General features: G+C 49.0%; 1 protein-coding gene across 10 annotated transcripts in view; it reads left to right on the top strand.

Annotated features, from left to right (window-relative positions):
• The window catches only part of LOC139264307 (uncharacterized), a 382,502-nt gene that overhangs the window by 22,030 nt on the left and 336,966 nt on the right, over positions 1-23,506 (top strand). The gene's annotated exons all lie outside the window — the stretch shown is intronic.

Here is a 23,506-nt window from a genome sequence, read left to right as displayed (position 1 = left end):
TGTGGCCGCAACCGAGACTCCAGGATGGTATGTGTTGTGTATCTGTAAAGCATGCACCCCCATGTTCCGCCACCAGGGAACGCTTCCCTTGAAGTCCCAAGGGATCCCAGCATGTTCCTCACTCTGGAGTGTCTTGATAAAGACTGAGGTCACTGTTACTTTAACCTCCCTGTGTGCAGTCTCATCTGTGTTAGGAACACAATAACTGGCGACGAGTATACAAATCCAACGCAAAGATGCAGCAAACTGTGGGCATCCTGGAAATGTTTTCGGAGGGTGAGAACTGGGAAGTCTATGTCGAACGGCTGGACCAGTACTTTGCAGCCAACGAGCTGGACTGAGAAGGAAGCGCTGCAAAAAGGAGAGCGGTCCTCCTCATGGTCTGCGGGGCACCGACATACAGCCTCATGAAGAATCTTCTGGCTCCGGTGAAACCCACAGATAAATTGTATGAGGAGCTGTGTACACTGGTTCGGGAGCATCTTAACCCGAGGGAGAGCGTGTAGATGGCGAGGTATCGGTTCTACACGTGCCAGCGATCTGAAGGTCAGGAAGTGGCGAGCTACGTCGCCGAGCTAAGGCAACTTGCAGGACAATGTGAGTTTGATGGCTACCTGGAGCAAATGCTCAGAGACTTTTTTGTACTGAGCATTGGCCACGAGACCATCCTACGAAAACTTCTGACTGTAGAGACACCGACCCTCAGCAAGGCCATTGCGATAGCACAGGAGTTTATGTCCACCAGTGATAACACCAAACAAATCTCTCAGCACACAAGTGCTAGCAATGTTCATAAATTAACTGAAACTGTGTTTGCGAGCAGAAATGTACAGGGCAGAAACCACGAGTCTGCAACTGCCAGCAGGCCTCAGGTGACCCAGATGACTCAGAGTCCGCAACAAAGGATGAATGAAAGGCAATTCACACCTTGTTTGTGTTGTGGAGGCTTCCATTCAGCCTATTCATGCCGCTTCAAAGGGTATTTTGCAAGAGCTGTGGAACAATGGGGCATCTCCAACAAGCTTGCAGAAGAGCTGCAAGCTCAGCAAAACCTGCTAACCACGAGGTGGCAGAGGAATATCTGTCCATGGTGGATCAAAGCAATTTCGAGTCTCAGAGAGAGGAGGCAGATGCTGAAGTACACAGGGTGCACACATTTTCGACGAAATGTCTACCTATAATGCTAAACTTAAAATTGAATGGCTTACCCATAGCCATGGAACTGGACACTGGCGCTAGCCAATCCATCATGAGTAAAAAGATGTTTGAGAGACTGTGGTGCAACAAGGCACTCAGACCAGCCCTGAGCCCCATCCACATGAAACTGAAAACGTACACCAAAGAGCTCATCACTGTCCTGGGCAGCGCCATGGTCAAGGTCACCTACGAGGGCACGGTGCACGAACTGCCACTCTGGATTGTCCCGGGCGATGACCCCACACTGCTTGGAAGGAGCTGGCTGGGCAAAATCTGCAGGAACTGGGATGACATCCGAGCGCTATCACATGTCGATGAGGCCTCATGTACCCAGGTTCTGAACGAATTTCCTTCCCTTTTTGAGCCAGGCATTGGAAACTTTTCCAGGGTGAAGGTGCGGATCCACTTGGTCCCAGAGGCATGACCCATTCACCACAAGGCTCGAGCGGTACCTCACATGATGAGGGAGAGAGTGGAAATCGAGCTGGACAGGCTGCAACGCGAGGGCATCATCTCCCCAGTGGAATTCAGCGAGTGGGCCAGCCCGATTGTTCCAGTACTCAAAAGTGATGGCACGGTCAGGATTTGCGGCAATTATAAAGTAACTATTAATCGTTTCTCGCTACAGGACCAATACCTGCTACCTAAGGCAGATGACCTATTTGCGACGCTGGCAGGAGGCAAGACGTTCACCAAGCTCGACCTGACTTCGGCCTACATGACACAGGAGCTGGAGGAGTCTACGAAGGGCCTCACCTGCATCAACACGCACAAGGGACTGTTCATCTACAACAGATGCCCGTTTGGAATTCGGTTGGCAGCAGCGATCTTCCAGAGAAACATGGAGAGCCTACTCAAGTCGGGTACCACACACGGTGGTTTTTCAGGACGACATATTGGTCACCGTCGGGACACCGTCGAGCACCAACAAAACCTGGAGGAGGTCCTCCAGGGACTGGATCGCGTAGGGCTATGGCTGAAAAGCTTGAAATGCAACTTCATGGCAACAGAAGTGGAGTTTTTGGGGCAAAAGATTGCGGCGGACGGCATTCGGCCCACAGATGCCAAGACAGAGGCTATCAGGAATGCGCCCAGGCCACAGAACGTCAAGGAGCTGCGGTAGTTCCTGGACTCAACTATTTTGATAACTTCCTACCAGGGTTAAGCACCCTCTTAGAGCCCCTACATGTGTTATTGCGTAAAGGTGAGAACTTCATATGGGGGAAAAAACCAACTAATTGCTTTTGAGAAAGCCAGAAACATTTTATATTCCAACAAGCTGCTTGTATTGTATAACCCCTGTAAAAGACTTGTGCTAGCATGTCATGTCGTACGGAGTCGGGTGTTTATTACAACAAGCTAACGTTGAGGGGAAGTTACAACCTGTCGCCTATGCCTCCAGGAGCTTGTCTAATGCCGAGAGGGCCAACAGCATGATTGAGAAAGAGGCATTAGCGTGTGTGTTCGGTGTAAAGAAAATGCATCAGTACCTGTTTGGCCTCAAATTTGAGCTGGAAACCGATCACAAGCCCCTCATATCCCTGTTCGCTGAAAACAAGGGGATAAATACTAATGCCTCAGCCCGCATACAAAGGTGAGCACTCGCGCTATCAGCATATCACTATACCATCCGCCACAGGCCACGCACCGAGAACTGTGCGGATGCTCTCAGTCGGCTACCATTGCCACCACGGGGGTGGAAATGGCGCAGCCTGCAAACTTGTAGATGGTGGCGCAGCCCGCAGACTTGTTGATGGTCATGGAAGTGTTTGAAAATGATAAATCACCTGCCAAGATCCTCTGCTGTCCCTAGTAAAAAACTGTGTACTGCATGGGAGCTGGCCCAGCATCCCCGTTGAAATGCAAGAGATAATCAAGCCGTTCCAGCGGCGAAAGGATGAGCTTTTCATTCAGGCAGACTGCCTGTTGTGGGGTAACCGCGTAGTGCTACACAAAAAAGGCAGGGAGACGTTCATCTCGGATTTCCACAGCACACACCCGGGTATAGTAATGATAGAAACATAGAAACATAGAAACATAGAAAATAGGTGCAGGAGCAGGCCATTCAGCCTTTCTAGCCTGCACCGCCATTCAATGAGTTCATGGCTGAACATGAAACTTCAGTACCCCCTTCCTGCTTTCTCGCCATAATCCTTCATCCCCCGAGTAGTAAGGACTTCATCTAACTCCCTTTTGAATATATTTAGTGAATTGGCCTCAACTACTTTCTGTGGTAGAGAATTCCACAGGTTCACCACTCTCTGGGTGAAGAAATTTCTCCTCATCTCGGTCCTAAATGGCTTACCCCTTATCCTCAGACTGTGACCCCTGGTTCTGGACTTCCCCAACATTGGGAACATTCTTCCTGCATCTAACCTGTCTAAACCCGTCAGAATTTTAAACGTTTCCATGAGGTCCCCTCTCATTCTTCTGAACTCCAGTGAATACAAGCCCAGTTGATCCAGTCTTTCTTGATAGGTCAGTCCCGCCATCCCGGGAATCAGTCTGGTGAATCTTCGCTGCACTCCCTCAATAGCAAGAATGTCCTTCCTCAAGTTAGGAGACCAAAACTGTACACAATACTCCAGGTGTGGCCTCACCAAGGCCCTGTACAACTGTAGCAACACCTCCCTGCCCCTGTATTCAAATCCCCTCGCTATGAAGGCCAACATGCCATTTGCTTTCTTAACCGCCTGCTGTACCTGCATGCTAACCTTCAATGACTGATGTACCATGACACCCAGGTCTCGTTGCACCTTCCCTTTTCCTAATCTGTCACCATTCAGATAATAGTCTGTCTCTCTGTTTTTACCACCAAAGTAGATAACCTCACATTTATCCACATTATACTTCATCTGCCATGCATTTGCCCACTCACCTAACCTATCCAAGTCACTCTGCAGCCTAATAGCATCCTCCTCGCAGCTCACACTGCCACCCAACTTAGTGTCATCCGCAAATTTGGAGATACTGCATTTAATCCCCTCGTCTAAATCATTAATGTACAATGTAAACAGCTGGGGCCCCAGCACAGAACCTTGCGGCACCCCACTAGTCACTGCCTGCCATTCTGAAAAGTACCCGTTTACTCCTACTCTTTGCTTCCTGTCTGACAACCAGTTCTCAATCTACGTCAGCACACTACCCCCTGATGAAAGCGATAGCCAGATCCCATGTGTGGTGGCCCGGTATCGGCTCTGACTTAGAGTCCTGTGTATGGCACTACAGCGTGTGTGCTCAGTTGAGCAACGCGCCCAGAGAGGCACCACTAAGTTTGTGGTCCTGGCCCTCCAGAGCATGGTCGTGGATCCATGTCGACTATGTGGGTCCGTTTCTCGGTAAAATGTTCTTGGTGGTGGTGGATGCTTTTTCAAAATGGATTGAATGTGAAATAATGTCGGGAAGCACTGCCACCGCCACCATTGAAAGCCTGAGGGCCATGTTTGCCACCCACAGCCTTCCTGACATACTGGTCTGTGACAACGGGACATGTTTCACCAGTGCCGAATTTAAAGAATTCATGACCCGCAATGGGATCAAACATGTCCCCTCAGCCCCGTTTAAACCAGCCTCCAATGGGCAGGCAGAGCGGGCAACACAAACAATCAAACGGAGCCTCAAACGAGTCACAGAAGGCTCACTCCAAACCCGCCTGCCCCGAATACTGCTCAGCTACCGCACGAGATCCCACTCACTCACAGGGGTACCCTCGGCTGAGCTACTCATGAAAAGGACACTTAAAACCACACTCTCGCTGGTTCACCCCAACCTGCATGATCAGGTAGAGCGCAGGCGACAGCAACAAAATGTCAACGATGGTCACGCCACTGTGTCACGGGGAAATTGTTCTGAATGACCCTGTGTATGTGCTAAACTATGGACATGGTCCCAAGTGGATCGCGGGCACCGTGATAGCTAAAGAAGGGAGTAGGATGTTTGTAGTCAAACTAGACAATGGACAAATTTGCAGAAAGCACCTGGACCAAACGAGGCTGCGGTTCAGAGACTGCCCTGAACAACACAGAGCAGACACCACCTTTTTCGAGCCCACAACACACACTCAAAGGATCAACGACACCACTCCGGACCGGGAAATCAAACCCATCACGCCTAACAGAGCCCAGCAAGGCCAGGCTCACCCAGCAGCCCTGCAGGGCCAACAACACGCCAGCCCAGCGAGGGCACAGCCAACACACCAGAACAGACATTTGTACTGAGGCGGTCCACCAGGGAAAGAAAGGCTCCTGACCGCATCACCTTGTAAATAGTTTTCACTGACTTTGGGAGGGAGTGATGTTGTGTATCTGTGAAGCATGCACTCACATGTTCCGCCACCAGGGAGCGCATCCCCTGAAGTCCCAAGGGATCCCAGCATCCCTTGGGAGCACTGTATATAAGCCGACCCCTAAGGCCTGTTCCTCACTCTGGAGTGTGTTAATAAAGACTGAGGTCACTGTTACTTTAACCTCCTTGTGTGCAGTCTCATCTGTGTTAGGAACACAATAGTATGTTGCCTTCCTGGTGCAAGGGTCAAGGATATCTCGGAGCGGACATTTTGAAGAGGGAGGGTGAACAGTCAGTTGTCATGGTTCATATAGGTACCAACGATATTGGTAAAAAATGGGATGAGGTCCTACAAGACGAATTTAAGGAGCTAGAAGCTAAATTAAAAAGTAGGACCTCCAAAGTAGTAATCTCAGGATTGGTACCAGTGCCACGTGCTAGTTAGAGTAGGAATTGCAGGATAGCTCAGATGAATACGTGGCTTGAGGAATGGTGCAGAAGGGAGGGATTCAAATTCCTGGGACATTGGAACCGGTTCTGGGGGAGGTGGGACCAGTACAAACCGGATGGTCTGCACCTGGGCAGGACCAGAACCAATGTCCTCGGGTGGGGGTTTGCTCGTGCTGTTGGGGAGGGGTTAAACTAATATGGCAGGGGTTATGGGAACCTATGCAGGGAGACAGAGGGAAATAAAATGGGGGCAGAAGCAAAAGATAGAAAGAAGAAAAGTAAACGTGGAGGGCAGAGAAATCCAAGGCAAAAATCAAAAAGGGCCACATGACAGCAAAAGGGGCAAAGGGTGTCAATAAGACAAGCCTGAAAGCTCTGTGCCTCAATGCGAGGAGTATTCGGAATAAGGTGGACGAATTAACTGCGCAGATAGCAGTTAACGGATATGATGTAATTGATATCATGGAGACATGGCTCCAGGGTGACCAAGGCTGGGAACTCAACATCCAAGGGTATTCAACATTCAGGAAGGACAGACAGAAAGGAAAAGGAGGTGTGGTGGCGTTGCTGGATATAGAGGAAATTAATGCAATAGTAAGGAAGGACATTAGCTTGGATGATGTGCAATCGGTATGGGTGGAGCTACGGAATACCAAAGGGCAGAAAACGCTAGTGAGAGTTGTGTACAGACCACCAAACAGTAGCAGAGGTTGGGGACAGCATCAAACAAGAAATTAGGGATGCATGCAATAAAGGTACAGCAGTTATCATGGGCAACTTTAATCTACATGTTGATTGGGATAACCAAACTGGTAGCAATGCAGTGGAGGAGGATTTCCTGGAGTGCATTAGGGATGATTTTCTAGAGGGCTGGCCATCCTAGACTGGGTGATGTGTAATGAGAAAAGACTAATTAACAATCTTTTTGTGCGAGCCCCCTTGGGGAAGAGTGACTATAATATGGTAGAATTCTTTATCAAGGTGGAGAGTGACACAGTTAATTCAGAGACTAGGGTCCTGAACTTAAGGAATGGTAACTTTGATGGTATGAGACGTGAATTGGCTAGAATAGACTGGCGAGTGATACTTAAAGGGGTGACGGTGGATAGGCAATGGCAAACATTTAAAGATCACATGGATGAACTTCAACAATTGTACATCCCTGTCTGGAGTAAAAATAAAATAGGGAAGGTGGCTCAACCATGGCTTAACAAGGGAAATTAAGGATAGTGTTAAATCCAAGGAAGAGGCATATAAATTGGCAAGAAAATGCAGCAAACCTAAGGACTGGGAGAATTTTGTAATACAGCAGAGGAGGACAAAGGGTTTAATTATAAGGGGGAAAATAGAGTCTGAGAGGAAGCTTGCTGGCAACATAAAAACTGACTGCAAAAGCTTCTATAGATATGTGAAGAGAAAAAGATTAGTGAAAACAAATGTAGGTCCCTTGCAGTCAGATTCAGGTGAATTTATAATGGAAAACAAAGAAATGGTGGACCAGTTAAACAAATACTTTGTTTCTGTCTTCACGAAGGAAGACACGAATAACCTTCTGGAAATACTAGGGGACTGAGGGTCGAGTGAGAAGGAGAAACTGAAGGAAATCCTTATTAGGCGGGAAATTGTGTTAGGGAAATTAATGGGATTGAAGGCCGATAAATCCCCGGGGCCTGATAGTCTGCATCTCAGAGTACTTAAGGAAGTAGCCCTAGAAATAGTGGATGCATTGACTCTGGATCGGTTCCTTTGGACTGGAGGGTTGGAGCTAATGTAACACCACTTTTTAAGAAAGGAGGGAGAGAGAAAACGGGTAATTACAGACTGGTTAGCCTGACATCAGTAGTGGGGAAAATGTTGGAATCAATTATTAAAGATGAAACAGCAGCACATTTGGAAAGCAGTGACGGGATCGGCCCAACTCAGCATGGATTTATGAAAGGGAAATCCTGCTTGCCAAATCTTCTAGAATTTTTTGAGGATGTAACTGGTAGAGTGGACAAGAGAGAACCAGTGGATGTGGTGTATTTAGCCTTTCTGAAGGCTTTTGACAAGGTCCCACACAAGAGATTGGTGTGCAAAATTAAAGCACATGCTATTGGGGGTAATGTACTGACGTGGATAGAGAACTGGTTGGCAGACAGCAAGCAGAGAGTCGGGATAAACGGGTCCTTTTCAGAATGGCAGGTAGTGACTAGTGGGGTGCCGCAGGGCTCAGTGCTGGGACCCCAGCTATTTACAATATACATTAATGATTTGGATGAGGGAATTGAGTGTAATATCTCCAAGTTTGCAGATGACACTAAGCTGAGAGGCGGTGCGAGCTGTGAGGAGGACACTAAAAGGCTGCAGGTTAGGTGAGGTTAGGTGAGTGGGCAAATGCGTGGCAGATGCAGTATAATGTGGATAAATGTGAGATTATCCACTTTGGTGGCAAAAACACGAAGGTAGAATATTATCTGAATGGCGGCAGATTAGGAAAAGGGGCTGCAATGAGAGCTGGATGTCATGGTACATCAGTCATTAAAAGTTGGCATGCAGGTACAGCAGGCGGTGAAGATGGCAAATGGTATGTTGGCCTTCATAGCTAGGGGATTTGAGTATAGGAGCAGGGAGGTCTTACTGCAGTTGTACAGGGCCTTGGTGAGGCCTCACCTGGAATATTGTGTTCAGTTTTGGTCTCCTAATCTGAGGAAGGACGTTTTTGCTATTGAGGGAGTGCAGCGAAGGTTCACCAGACTGATTCCCGGGATGGCAGGACTGACATATGAGGAGAGACTGGATCGACTGGGCTTGTATTCACTGGAGTTTAGAAGGATGAGAGGGGATCTCATAAAAACATATAAAATTCTGCCGGGACTGGACAGGTTAGATGCAGGAAGTATGTTCTCGATGTTGGGGAAGTCCAGAACCAGGGGACATAGTCTAAGGATAAGGGGTAAACCATTTAGGACTTAGATGAGGAGGAACTTCATCACTCAGAGAGTTGTTAACCTGTCGAATTCCCTACCGCAGAGAGTTGTTGATGCCAGTTCAATGGATATATTGAAGAGGGAGTTAGATATGGCCCTCACGGGTAAAGGGATTAAGGGGTATGGAGAGAAAGCAGGAAAGGGGTACTGAGGTGAATGATAAGCCATGATCTTATTGAATGGTGGTGCAGGCTCGAAGGGCCGAATGGCCTACTCCTGCACCTATTTTCTATGTTTCTATGTCATCCAACTAATCATTTCTCATGTATGAGCCAAGTCATGAACCAAGGGCATCTGGTCCCATGGCTAAAGATAAACACCTTTATTTCAGCAATAACGATTCAGTGCCTAAATTTCATTGACCATGTTTGATTTCTGAACTTTGCGCTGTGAATATAAATCAAGGACTACAGGTCCAAGTTAATGACGACCTCGTTTCTTATCCAAAATGTTGGGACTTGAACAATATATAAGCATTGTAAGTGGTTTTGCCTCTGGTGGTTTTGAATCACCCCTCTTACAATAGTTCTAGACACCAGAATTATAGTTGTGAACAGTAATAGAGAGTCATAGACAGATCTTTTCGGTCCCCACCCTCACAATGCTTTTATTCAAGCACCCAATAAAAACACACCCTGGTAGTGTAATACAAACAAACACAGTACAACACACAGTCTGGCCTGTCTAAACAGACCCCGAATGGGAAGTAGACATGTCTAAAACACTCCTGCTTGGATTCAAAATTGCACCACTGGACCTGTCCAACACAATGTGCGTACGCTTAGGATCCTTGCAAAAACCTCCCCACTAAAACCCCTAAGGCTTGGTTGGGACACATGACACCCTTTCACACTATGCCGTGGTCTTAAAGATGCGTGGGCTGGGATAAATGCTCACCACTTACCCCTCTGGCTTACTCGCTGCTTCTCCCGATGAGGCTTCTGGGTCTTCAAGTCCAGTCTCAAGGACAACTTCCCAGTTGAAGTAGCAAGGCTCTCTGGTGTTTCTTCTCTCCGTCCCAGACGGCGTGCTCAGTCCTTGTGCATTGCAAGCAGGTGTAGAAGAGAAAGATGGCAACCAAAACTGCCTCTCTTATACTTGTAAAAATGCATCTTCTCATGCCAAAAGTCCAACTGTACTCCCCTGAGGCTGTGCAACTCAAAAGCAAAATCAAATCTCTGGCTTGTTCTTTTGTCAACTGGGCTGTACCTCGATGTGTGGCTCCGAAGAGTCTGCGGTCGAATAGCTTCCCTTTGTCTTTCGATGGCCTGAAACCACGGCCACTTTATTTAATGTCTCACTGATGGGTTCCCATTCCATGACAAAAGGCACCCATCAACCATGATGTTCCTGTTTTCAGCCATTCTTGTTCCCGCCCAGTTGATGTGTTTTCAAGTTAAACAGATCAGTGCTGTCTGCTCTCTGCAGTTACAGAAAATGTGTCCAAGCAATGTCCAAAAGTTTAAGTTTTTGGTGTCGCGTTTTTCCGAATCTTGCAGTCGCCCTATGATAGTTCAAGAATTCTTCTGGAATATCAAACGTCCGCTGGTGAAAACACATTGTGGTCCAACCAACCCTATATACTTCACTTTTAACATCTCGAATACATCCCTTAAAATACAACACATAACACATTCGTACAACATATTTAGAGAGAAAAACATTCATGTCCAACCTTTAACCAAGGCCTCCCACCGACTTCAGAGTGTCTTGCTTCACCTTTTGCAAGACAGCCGCAACAAATATATTACAATGAGAAACTGTACAATTACAAGAGTGTGCGAGCAAATCTGGACCCACGGAGGAACTTCTACATTCAAACCAAGGTCCCAGCAGGGCGGGGAATTTATCCCTTTAATTTCCTCTCCTTTTTCCGGTTTGTCTGTTCCAATGTAAAATACTGTTTCTGCGCGAGCTTAACGACTTTTATTAACGTTGTGAGGTGCTCGGGCAGAAAAAGAATCTGATATCCGAACTGTGTGATATACTGCTGCAGATTATGGATTGTGTCGTTCACCGTGATGTGTACCGTGGATGGCTCTGGGATTGGAAGGATGCGCTCTTGGGCCACTTGAACTTTGGTGTGGGTTTTGAAGCAGAAAGTCGTGTTGGTGACCGCACACCAAGTGTCACGTGCAGCCGGTACTGGTCCATGCTCGTCGTGACGCAATACGTCCCGTTGCCTGCATATGCTCCCTGAGGTGGAACGTGGCTCTGGGCCATCATCTCCATGGTGCAATTAATAGGCTCTGCACTTTCTGATTCAAACCCGCACTCTGACCGATCGAATGCGTTCAAGTACTGGGGACACAATATGACGTGTGCGCCCCTGCTCTAGCACCCCTTGAGGTCAGTGCCGGTCATGGCATGCTCCCACTTTATTGCAAACGGTGGGGACCCATTGTACCGCGCGTGCACCCCCTCCTGTAAGACGCCAACGTTCTCCACTCTGTATACCGGCACTGGTTCTGGTGTTCCACCCATCACTGGCATACGCAACACAATCCCCATAACCAAGTGGTTGGACCAACCGCAATTCACTGGGACTGGGTTGGCTTCGGAAGCTAAACGGAGCTGACACGGACTCATCGAATTATGATACGCGCTGAGCACTACGAGGTGCCGGTTGCTAACCCACGATGGGACGCGACCTTGCCGGAAGTCCTCCAAATTACTGCGTCCCTCGCCTAGCAACCAGGCACCATACAACACGCACACTTCATTCATGGCTGCCTGTGCCGAGGTATTCCTATCCTCCCGTATTAATTCATTAATCATTTTAGCATGTGTCTCCAGCTCCACGATGTCCTCTTTTAAGTGAATAGTCATCCCCTGGTCCTCCTTTAGCTCTGACCCTACCACTTCATTCCCTTCCCCCAGGATCTTCCGCAGCTGGTCCTTTAAACCGCTAACCTGCATCTGCAGCTGTACATCGTCCATACTATTGATGAGAGCTGTACACGCGCTAAACGCCATAGCGACATCATTGAACACCCTCGTGTTATGTTCAGAATAACTCCACAAGACTGAATACTGTAAGCTCAAACTATTGTGACCTTGGTCTCTTTAATGTAACTCCAGACTGAGGAAGCAGCATGGTAGACTGCCTTTTATACCTGCTTGCCTGGGGTGTGCAGGTGACCCTTGAGTCTCCAACAGGTGCGCCCCCTGGAGGCAAGTCTTACACACTAGTAAGGTTTACATACATAACACCTCGCCTCTGCCTCCCTGGACCAACGTTATCGTACACTCCCATGTCGTACAACTTTTCCCGACTCACATCCCTGTAACTCAGTTCAAAGAACTGGCAAAACATTTCTTTAATGAGCGCCTAATAACAGCTGCTCAGTTTCTTTTGGACACCACTCGGGCAGATGTACCCCGGTTAAGTTTAAAATGACCGACATGACCACGTAATGCATCCCCTGGAATAAAACCTTCCCGGTCGGGAATAAAACCAAACCATTCCCTGGGCCTGGTATGGCAGGACACCTAGCTTCTGTCGCCTGTACTGGTGGGGCTGTAGGCAGGGGCCTCCTCTCGTGTGCGTCAAGCTCCATGGAATTTATTGTGTTGGGAGGGTCTTGTATCACGTAGGAGTCCATACTCCGATCCCATCTGATCCCAGCACCGGCATCCTGCCATTGCCGTGAAAAGGCAATCGTAGGGGCAGATCTGTTCCGACCCCCACATACACACATAAATTCCCTGTTCCTCCTTCCAGCCGTTGTCCCAGCACACTTCCACTCCCCGCTGTGTCCCCATAATCTGTCGGTACGTATTGTTTCCTAGTCACTCCCAGTCCGCTGTCTGGTTCTCCATGTCCTGACTCAATTTCCTGAGCCACCACCACCGTCCCAGGGGAATGTGTCCCTTGCAATTCAAGAAAATGCGCTTGCCCACGGTCACCCTAACCCGTGTGGCTGTGACCTTCAGTCTGGGACACGGTATGGAAGCCTCCCCGTATGTGAACCCAGCTTGGCTGAAGTATTTCGGCGAATTCGATCCCAGCCACCCTGGCCACCTTCCCTCATGGAAGTAGGCTTCCTACGGGAGCATAGTTTCGGACCATCACCTGGTCCCCTACCTTCCACTCGTGCATTCTCTAGGGCTCGAGCAGCAACTGATTACGCCGATGCTGCTTCCCCATGTTACTGGCTGCCTGCCAATGAATCTGCTTCAACCTCTCGTACAGATTCTTGACAAACTTATCCCGGTTTACTTCTCTCACTTGAACCGGTGCCAGAACATGGGTGGGCGTGTGCATGACCCTCCTGGTCATGAGCTCATGCGGGGAGTATCCTGTATTCCTGGAGAGGCTGGCTCAGAGAGTTGTTAACCTATGGAATTCTTTACCGCAGAGAGTTGTTGATGCCCGTTCGTTAGATATATTCAAGAGGGAGTTAAATATGGCCCTGACAGCTAAAGGGATCAAGGGGTATGGAGAGAAAGCAGGAATGGGGTACTGAGGGAATGATCAGCCATGATCTTATTGAATCGTGGTGCAGGCTCGAAGGGCCGAATGGCCTACTCCTGCACCTACTTTCTATGTTTCTATGTAAACCAAGTAAGGGAAAGGTACATGAAATGAAGGCCAGTGAGGCTAGTAAAAAGGAATGGCTTCAGGAAGGGGTTAGCGCAGGGAAAGCTAGGACGTGTTTCGGGTGTGGGAAGACGGGATACTGGAGGAGAGACTGCCCGGCCCCGAAGAGGGGGCAAGGCAAACGGGATCCTCCAGTGCCTAAGACAAAACCTGTCGAGGCGAAGGAACCGACCGCGGAACAATGTGATATTCTGGTGGCTGCCCTTCGGACAGTTTTTGTGCCAGAGCAGGGAAGGGTAGGCGCTGCCGTGAGCAGGGAAATCCCGACTGCTCCAGTAATCCCACCACCCTGACTAGCACGCACCCAGCCTGAGTACCTGTGTTCGCTCACGTACAATGAGTGGAGTAGACCATGCGTGAGGATGGGGGTGGAGAAGGTAGAGGGGAAGTACTTGGTGGTCACCGGGGCTTCGAGCACGGTGATCCATGCGAGTAAACCGACCGATTCACCCTGGTCCAGCAAGGTTCCATTCAGTCTCGTGGGGTTCACCGGGAACGAGCAGGCGAGGCGATGTCCAGGCCGTTAGCCATAGATTTAGGATCCCTCCACATCAGGTGAGAATGCTTCCTAATAAAGTGGGAACAGCCAGGGTCAGGAGTCCTAGGGGCCGACTTTATGTTAGCCCATAGGATTAAAGTGGATTTGAGGAATCACTGCCTTTGGGGAGCAGTGGGTTCCGATAAGGAGAAAGAAGTTGTAGTGATCCCAAGGAAAGGGGAAGGAAAATGCAACATGTGTACCATGAAGCCAAAGGGGAGTTACGACCTAGAGCAATTGGTCTATACTATCCCAGCCGAGTACCAGACGTACGTGCGAGACAACCTCGCATCGTTCACCACACACAAGCATGACTGTGGTAAGGTGACGGGGGTGGAAGTCCGAGTACAGGGGGACCCCATGTCACGGCCTCAGAAGCAATACAGTCTCCCCAGAGAGGCAGAGGCCGACTTGGACACGGCATTGGGATCCCTGGTAGCACAGGAAGTGTTGAGGCCCATAGCCACACACGTGAACTCGCCACTTTGGCCAGTTAGGAAACCGGACCAGTCGCGGAGAGCCATTGTAGACTATCGAGTGCTCAACAATAACATTCCAGCCTGCGTGCTCACAGTCGTGGCCGCAGCTGATCTGATAGGGAGTATTCCAGCAACCGCAACCACATTTACGGTGCTGGACATTTCAAACGGATTTTGGTCGATTCCCCTGAAATGGGAAGACCAGTACAAGTTTGCCTTCACTTTTAAAAGGACAGCAGTACACATGACCTGCCTTCCCCAGGGATTTTATAACAGCCCCCCCATATTCCATCAGTGTATGGCAGACGCCTTAAAAGGTTTCAGCAGACCCCAGCAGTTGGTGCAGTATGTGGACGATTTACTTTTGTTCTCCGATGATGGGGAGGAGCATGGTCCGCTGCTGGAGTTGTTGAGGGAGACAGAGTTCAAGGTCAATCCTAAGAAAGCTCAGATCGGTCAGAGAGAAGTAAAATTCCTCGGACTGACCATGAGGACTGGGTAAAGGGCTGTAGACGAGGCCAAACGGAAGGCAGTATATAGAAACACAGAAAATAGGTGCAGGATCAGGCCATTCGGCCCTTCGAGCCTGCACCACCATTTAATATGATCATGGCTGATCATGCAACTTCAGTACCCGATTCCTGCCTTCTCTCCATACCCCTTGATCCCTTTAGCCCTCAGGTCCACATCTAACTCTCTTTTGAATATATCCATCGAACTGGACTCAACAACTTTCTGTGGTAGAGAATGCCATAGGTTCACAATTCTCTGGGTGAAAAAGTTTCTCCTCATCTTGGTCCTAGATGGCTTACCCCTTATCCTAAGACTGTGACCCCTGGTTCTGGACTTCCCCAACATCGGGAACATACTTCCTGCATATAACCTGTCCGGTCCCATCAGAATTTTATATGTTTCTATGAGATCCCCTCTCATTCTTCTAAACTCCAGTGAATATAAGCCTAATCGATTCAGCTTTTCTTCATATGTCAGTCCTGCCATCCCGGGAATCAGTCTGGTGAACCTTCGCTGCACTCCCTCAAAAGCAAGAACGTCCTTTCTCAGATTAGGAGACCAAAACTGAACACAATATTCCAGATGAGGCCTCATCAAGGCCCTGTACAACTGCAGCAAGACCTCTCTGCTCCTGTACTCAAATCCTCTCGTTATGAAGTCCAACATGCCTTTTGCCTTCTTCACTGCCTGCTGTACCTGCATGACAACTTCCAGTGACTGATGGACCATGACACCCAGGTCTCGTTGCACCTCCTCTTCCGAATCTGCTGCCATTCAGAAAATATTCTGTCTTCATGGTTTGCCACCAAAGTGGATAACCTCACATTTATCCATATTATACTGCATTTGCCCACTCACCTAACCTGTCCAAGTCACCCTGCAGCCTCTTAGCATCCTCCTCATAGCTCACACCGCCACCCAGCTTAGTGTCGTCTGCAAGCTTGGAGATATTACACTCAATTCCTTCATCTAAATAATTGTGTATATTGTAAATAGCTGGGGACCCAGCACTGAGCCCTGTAGCACCCCACTAGTCACTGCCTGCCATTTTGAGAAGGACCCATTTATCTCTACTCTCTGCTTCCTGTCTGCCAACCAGTTCTCTATCCACGTCAATACATTACCCCCAATACCATGTGCTTTAATTTTGCACACTAATCTCTTGTGTGGGACCTTGTCAAAACCCTTTTGAAAGTCCAAATACACCACATCCACTGGTTCTCCCTTGTCCACTCTACTAGTTACATCCTCAAAAAATTCTAGAAGATTTGTCAAGCATGATTTCACTTTCATAAATCCATGCTGACTTGGACCCATCCTGTCACTGCTTTCCAAATGCGCTGCTATTTCATCTTTAATAATTGATTCCAACATTTTGCCCACTACTGATGTCAGGCTAACCGATCTATAATTCCCCGTTTTCTCTCGCTCCTTTTTTAAAAAGTGGTGTTACATTAGCTACTCTCCAGTCCAAAGGAACTGATCCAGAGTCGATAGTGATATGTCCTTATTATACAGGACAAATGCACATGAGGCCCATACTAGAGAGAAGGTCACTCTGTGACCAGTAACCTTTATTCATCAGCACTGAAGTGATGAAGGTGGGTGGAGCTTCCCTTTTTATACCTGAAAGTCCAGGTTAGGAATGTCTCCCACAAGTTCACCACCTAGTGGTCAGTGTTCTCATGGTGTACAACTTAGGTCAGTTTATACATGGATTACAATGACAGTTGAATACATGACATCACCTCCCCCCCCAAAGTCTTATTGGGATCACAGGTTAAGTCTTTCTGGTGGTTTGCGCTCCCTTGTAGAGCGCCTGAGTTGGGGCTCCGGTTGTTGGGCGCTGGCCTGAGTGTCTGCTGTTTGCGGTGCCTCAGGTCTGTCCAGACTGCCCACAGTGACTGGGCTCTCCTCCACTAGGTTCTGGTATTCGGTCACCTTTGGTGGAGTGAACTCTACATCGTGTTCTTCCTCTGCTTCTTCTATGGGGTTGCTGAACCTCCTTTTTGTTTGATCCACATGTTTGCAGCAGATTTGTCCATTGGTAAGTTTAACTACCAGAATCGTATTCCCCTCTTTGGCAATCACAGTGCCTGCGAGCCATTTAGGCCCTGCAGCGTAGTTGAGGACAAAGACAGGGTCATTGACATCAATACATCGCGCCCTCGCATTCCCATCATGGTAGTCACATTGTGACCGGCGCCTGCTCTCAACAATTTCTTTCATGCTGGGGTGTATGAGGGATAACCTGGTTTTGAGCGTCCTTTTCATTATCAGCTCTGCGGGTGGAACCCTTGTGAGCGAGTGTGGTCGGGATCTATTGGCCAACAGGAGGCGTGATGAACGGCTTTGTAGGGAACCCCCTTGGATTCTGAGCATCCCCTGTTTGATTATCTGCACTGCTTGTTCTGCCTGGCCGTTTGAGGCCGGCTTGAACGGTGCCGTTCTGACATGGTTGATACCATTTCCTGCCATGCAATCCTGGAACTCAATGCTTGTAAAGCACAGGCCATTGTCGCTGACCAAGACGTCCGGTAGACCATGGGCGGCGAACATTGCCCGTAGACTTTCTACCATGGTAGAGGATGTGCTTGAATTGAGAATGTCACACTCGATCCATTTGGAGTAGGCGTCTACTATAACCAAAAACATTTTTCCCATGAAAGGACCATGGATGCGTGACCATGCTAGCCAGGACCAGGGGCTAAGGGGGGCTTCCCTGGGCGCATTGCCCAGCTGGGCACACGTGTTGCACCTGCTAACACAAAGTTCCAGGTCTGCATCTATCCCTGGCCACCAAACGTGTGACCTGTCAATTGCCTTCATCATGACAATCCCCGGGTACTCATTGTGGAGTTCTCGGTAAAACACCTCTCTGCCCATTAGGGCATGACTACTCGGTTTCCCCATAGTAGGCAATCGGCCTGAATCGAGAGTTCATCCTTGCGCCTGTGCAATGGTTTAAATTCCTCAGGGCATGCCCCGTACGTGGCTGCCCACTCCCCATTCAGGACACATTTCTTGACTAAAGGCAGTAGCGGGTCTCTATTTGTCCAGACTTTGCTCTGACGGGTTGTCACAAGTGAGCCTTCGCTTTCGAAAGCTTCAACAGCCATGACCATCTCAGCAGCATGCTCGGTTGCCCCCTTGGTGGTGGCTAGTGGGAGCCTGCTGAGTGCATCGGCGCAGTTTTCGGTGCCCGGTCTGTGCCGAATTGTATAGTCATAGGCAGCTAACGTGAGTGCCCACCTCTGTATGCGGGCCGATGCATTTGCACTTATGGCCTTGTTGTCGGCCAAAAGGGACTTTAGGGGTTTGTGATCTGTCTCCAGCTCAAATTTCCTGCCAAACAGATACTGGTACATTTTTTTTTACTGCATATACACATGCAAGCGGTTCCTTTTCTACCATCCCGTAGCCCCTTTCTGCATGGGACAGACTTCTGGAGGCATAAGCTACCAGCTGTAACTGACTCTTGGTATTAACATGCTGCAAAACACACCCGACCCCATAGGACGACGCGTCGCACGTTAAAACAAGTTTCTTACATGGGTCATATAGCGTTAACAGATTGTTGGAGCATAACAAATTGCGTGCTCTATCAAAAGCCCTTTCCTGGCTGTCCCCCCAGACCCATTCGCGACCTTTGCATAGGAGCATGTGTAGCGGCTCTTAACAGCGTGCTCAATTTGGGAAGAAAGTTACCAAAATAGTTCAGGAGCCCCAGGAACGAACGCAGCTCTGTTGTGTTATGGGGCCTGGGTGCTCTCTGGATTGCTTCCGTTTGGACGCAGTAGGTCTGATCCCGTCTGCTGCTACCCTCATCCCCAGGAATTCTACCTCTGGAGCTAGGAAGACGCACTTCGCCATTTTCAGTTGCAGACCTACCCGGTCTAGTCTGCGTAGCACCTCCTCCAGGTTGTGGAGGTGATCTTCGGTATTGCAACCCGTGATGAGGATGTCGTCTTGAAAAACCACCGTCCTTGGAATCGATTTGAGAAGACTTTCCATGTTTCGTTGAAAGATCGCGCAGCCGAGCGAATCCCGAACGGACATTTGTTGTACTCAAACAACCCCTTGTGTGTCGTGATGGTGGTCAGCTTCTTCGACTCACTCGCCAGCTCCTGGGTCATGTAAGCTGAGGTCAGGTCTAATTTTGAACAAAGTTTGCCACCGGATAGCGTCGCAAAGAGGTCCTCCGCTCTCGGTAGCGGGTACTGGTCTTGGAGTGACACCTGATTAATTGTGGCCTTATAATCACCACATATCCTGACCGACCATCCGCCTTAAGCACCGGCACAATCGGGCTCACCCAGTCACTGAATTCGACTGGAAAGATGATGCCTTCCCTCAGCAGGCGGTCCAATTTGCCTTCTATCTTTTCCCGCATCACGTACGGCACCGCTCTGGCCTTGTGGTGTACTGGCCTGGCGTCCGGGTTTATATGAATCACTACTCTGGTCCCCATGAAAGTTCCAATGCCGGGTTGAAATAGTGAGCCAAATTTGTCCAGGACCTGTGGGCATGATATTCGCTCCACAGAAGAAATTGCATTGACATCGCCCCATTTCCAGTTCATGACAGCAAGCCAACTCCTCCCCAGTAGTGTGGGACCGTCTCCCGGGACAATCCAGAGTGGCAACCTGTTCTCCGAATCTTTGTGGGTCTCGACTACCGTGGCGCTGCCTAGCACCGGAATGATCTCCTTTGTATATGTCCGTAGCTATGTGTCAATCGGCAATAATTTTGGCCTCCTAGCCTTGGACGCCCACAACTTGTAGCACTGTTTGATACTCATCAGGGACTGGCTGGCCCCCCCCGTGTCTAGCTCCATTGATACTGGGATGCCATTGAGGAGCACTTTCATCATTATCGGTGGTGTCCTGGTGTATGAACTGTATATGTGCTCAACTTCAGCTTCCAGTGATTTCCCTAAGTGTCCATTTGGCCTCGTAGGGCTTACATTGGGCCTGTCCTTATACATCAACCTGGCTGCAGGCTTCCTGCACATACGCGCCAAGTGACCGCTGACGTTGCAATTTCTGCAGGTATATTGCTGATACCTGCAAGCTCTCGCTGTGCGTTTGCCTCCACACCTCCAACTTGAGCCGTTGTTGGAAACAAAAGGTCCATTACCAGTCGATCGTCTCTGACTGTCTCTGTAACTGTCCTTAAGCGCACCATTAACAGGTGTTGATGGCCCCATTATTGGCCGCATTGTCCCTTGCGATGGCATGAATCGCCGTTCAGCTAGCCATTGTTTCTGTTGAATTCCCCCTTTGGGTTCAACTACATGCTCGGGCATGTCCAATTGCTCCTGTCTGCCTGGAGAACTGTGTGCCCTGTTAACAATGTTGACTCCCTGTCCATTTGCTGCATTTAAACCAAGGTCTTTGTCAAACATCATTCTGGTCTCTTCCTCCCCTGAGATAAATGTCTGGGCCATCAAAGCTGCCGTTTCCAGGGTCAAGTCTTTGGTCTCAATCAGTTTCTTGAAAACCCCAGCATGCCCGATGCCCTCAATAAAAAAGTCTCGCAGCATCTCCGCTCTGCATGCATCTGGGAAATTACATAGGCTCGCCAGTCGCCGGAGGTGTGCCATAAAGTCTGGAACGCTTTGCCCTTCTCACCGCCGGTGCGTGTAAACTGGTGTGTCGCCATGTGCATGCTGCTTGCCGGTTTAAAGTGCTCCCCAGTCAACTTACTGAGCTCTTCAAGTGTCTTGTCCGCTGGCTTCTCTGGCACTAGAAAGTCCTTCATCAGGGAGTACGTCCGCAAACCGTCAGGAGATGAGCCCTGCGTTTGTCGCCCGAATCCTGTCCCAGCCATTCCTTAGTGATGAAATTTTGCTGTAGTTTCTCAATAAAATCGTCCCAATCATCACCAACACAGTACCTCTCTTCTGTGCTGCTAGTGGCCATGCTCGCTTGGTTTAAATCCCAGTTTCTCGTCGCCAGTGATATGTCCTTACTATACAGTACAAATGCACACGAGGCCCATACTAGAGCAAAGGTCACTCTGTGACCAGTAACCTTTATTCGCCAGCACTGAAGTGATGAAGGTGGGTGGAGCTTCCCCTTTTATACCTGAAATTCCAGGTTAGGAGTGTCTCCCACAAGTTCACCACCTAGTGGTCAGTGTTCTCACGGTGTACAACTTCGGTCAGTTTATACATAGATTAAAATGACAGTTGAATACATGACAGATAGATTGTTGGAAAATGATCACCAATGCATCCACTATTTCTCAGGCTACTTCCTTAAGTACTCTGGGATGCAGACTATCAGGCCCTGGGGATTTATCGGCCTTCAATCCCATCAATTTCCCTAACACAATTTCCTGACTAATAAGGATTTCCTTTAGTTCCTCCTTCTTGGTAGACCCTCGGTCCCCTAGTATTTTCGGAAGGTTATTTGTGTCTTCGTGAAGACAGAACCAAAGTATTTGTTCAATTGGTCTGCCATTTCTTTGTTCCCCATTATAAATTCACCTGATTCTGACTACATTTGTCTTCACTAATCTTTTTCTCGTTACATATCTATAGAAACATTTGCAGTCAGTTTTTACGTTCCCAGCAAGCTTCCTCTCATACTCTATTTTCCCCCTCCTAATTAAACCCTTTTTTTTTTAACCTCCTCTGAGCCGGTTTTAAAGACCAGTCTCATGTGACAGAGCACTCCGGCCTCCATATTCGCGAGGTCCTTGGAGTCAAACCAGGGCTCTGCTTTTACCCTTATTCGTGCAGGCTGTTTGCCACGAGGATCCTGAGCCAATGGTTTCTCGCCCCCCCACCCTCCCGCACCCCCCCCCCCCCCGACAACTGTACTCTATCGAGCACCCCACCTGTGGCCATTTCGTAGACGGGCCAGAGCCTGTCTGTGAATGCCTCAGGTGCTTCCCCTGACAGTTGCAGTGTCCTCCCTACTCTAGAGAATGGACTACCATGGGTGTGACCCATGGCTCTCAGGATTTTCTCCTTTAAACCAGCTATCGTCTCCTGTCCCTGTTTACTCTCAGCGGACAGGGCATGATACAGTTTCCCATCCAGGGAAAACAGCAAATGCTTGTGAGCCTCGGCCTCACTACACCTGTTAATCCCCCCAACCTGGTCCATCTTGGTGAAGTGAACTGAGGGGTCTTTCTTTAACTTGGGCACCCCTGAGATCATATTCTGAAGCTGCGGTGTGTCGAATGGAATCACAAAATCACTTTGCAGCGCGCCCTGACTCGCGCTGTCTATGGGCGGGCCAAACTTCTGTCGTATGGGTCGCATTGGTCCCTTTGGCGCTTCAAGCGGTGGTCCAACGCCCCTATCCTGCCCCCAATCCTTGCTACCTACTTCCTCTTCTCCACCTGAGCTTCCCCGGGGCGATCAAGCAAACCATGCCTTTGGCTTTGGCAGGAACTTGAGTCAAACTTTGGATTTTTTCTTGGCAGGGCCCATGAATCCCACTCTCAAACCCGCTTCTGCTAGCTACCCTGTAAGCTGTCTTAATATCTCTCACTTGCCCCTCCAGCCTGTCAACTTTACCCATTAAGCGGGCATTCTCCTTCCGTACAGCCTACTTGTTGAGCTTGGCCTCGGTGACTTGGCATTGCAGGTACTCTCCAGTGTTACAGGAGGTTTCCTCCTGAGTACGCCTTTCCTGTCTCTCCTCGCCTAATTCATCCACTAATCTGTTCCCCACTGTGGCCCTTGCGGCTGACTGCTGCTCTGACTCTTGGAGCTTTGCCTTAAGCTTACCAACCTGCTCCCTGAGCAGCTGGACTTGCTTCTGCAAACACAGGAGCCAAATGGCCTTTTCTTTTACCTTTTTGTGCTCCTTACTCCCTGTCCACTCTGCAGCTCTGTCCTCTGGACTCAGCCCGCAACAGGTCTAACATCCACTGCTGTGTTACATTAACTTTTCCGAATACGCTCGAGAAAATCCTATCCCCTATTGTCGATCTCTTGACTTTGAGATCTTCCATGACTGTCTGTTCACTCATACCGGTGTCCTGCCCGCGGTCACCAGATTCTGTAAGCGGGTTTGCCCCTGGTGGTTTCGAATCACCTCTCTTACGATAGTTCTAGACACCGGAATTATAGTCGTGAACAGTAATATACAGTCATAGACAGATCTTTTCGGTTTCCACTGTCACAATGCTTTTATTCAAGTTAAAACACACCTGCACCCAGTAAAAACACATCCTGGTGATCTAATACAAGCAAACACAGTACAACACACAGTTTAGCCTGTCTAAACAGGCCCCTAATGCGAAGTACCCACGTCGAAAACACCTCTGCTTGGATTCAAAATTGCACCACTGGATCTGTCCAACAGAATGTGCATACGCTTATGATCCTTGCAAAAACCTCCCCACTAAAACCCCTAAGGCTTGGTTGGGACACACAACCTTTCACACTATGCGGTGGTCTTAAAGATGCATGGGCTGGGATAAATGCTCACTAATTACCCCTCTGGCTTAC

The sequence above is a fragment of the Pristiophorus japonicus genome, chromosome 5 (genome assembly GCF_044704955.1).
Source record: "Pristiophorus japonicus isolate sPriJap1 chromosome 5, sPriJap1.hap1, whole genome shotgun sequence".
Taxonomy (NCBI): domain Eukaryota; kingdom Metazoa; phylum Chordata; class Chondrichthyes; family Pristiophoridae; genus Pristiophorus; species Pristiophorus japonicus.
This window is presented reverse-complemented; position numbering and strand designations above follow the sequence as displayed.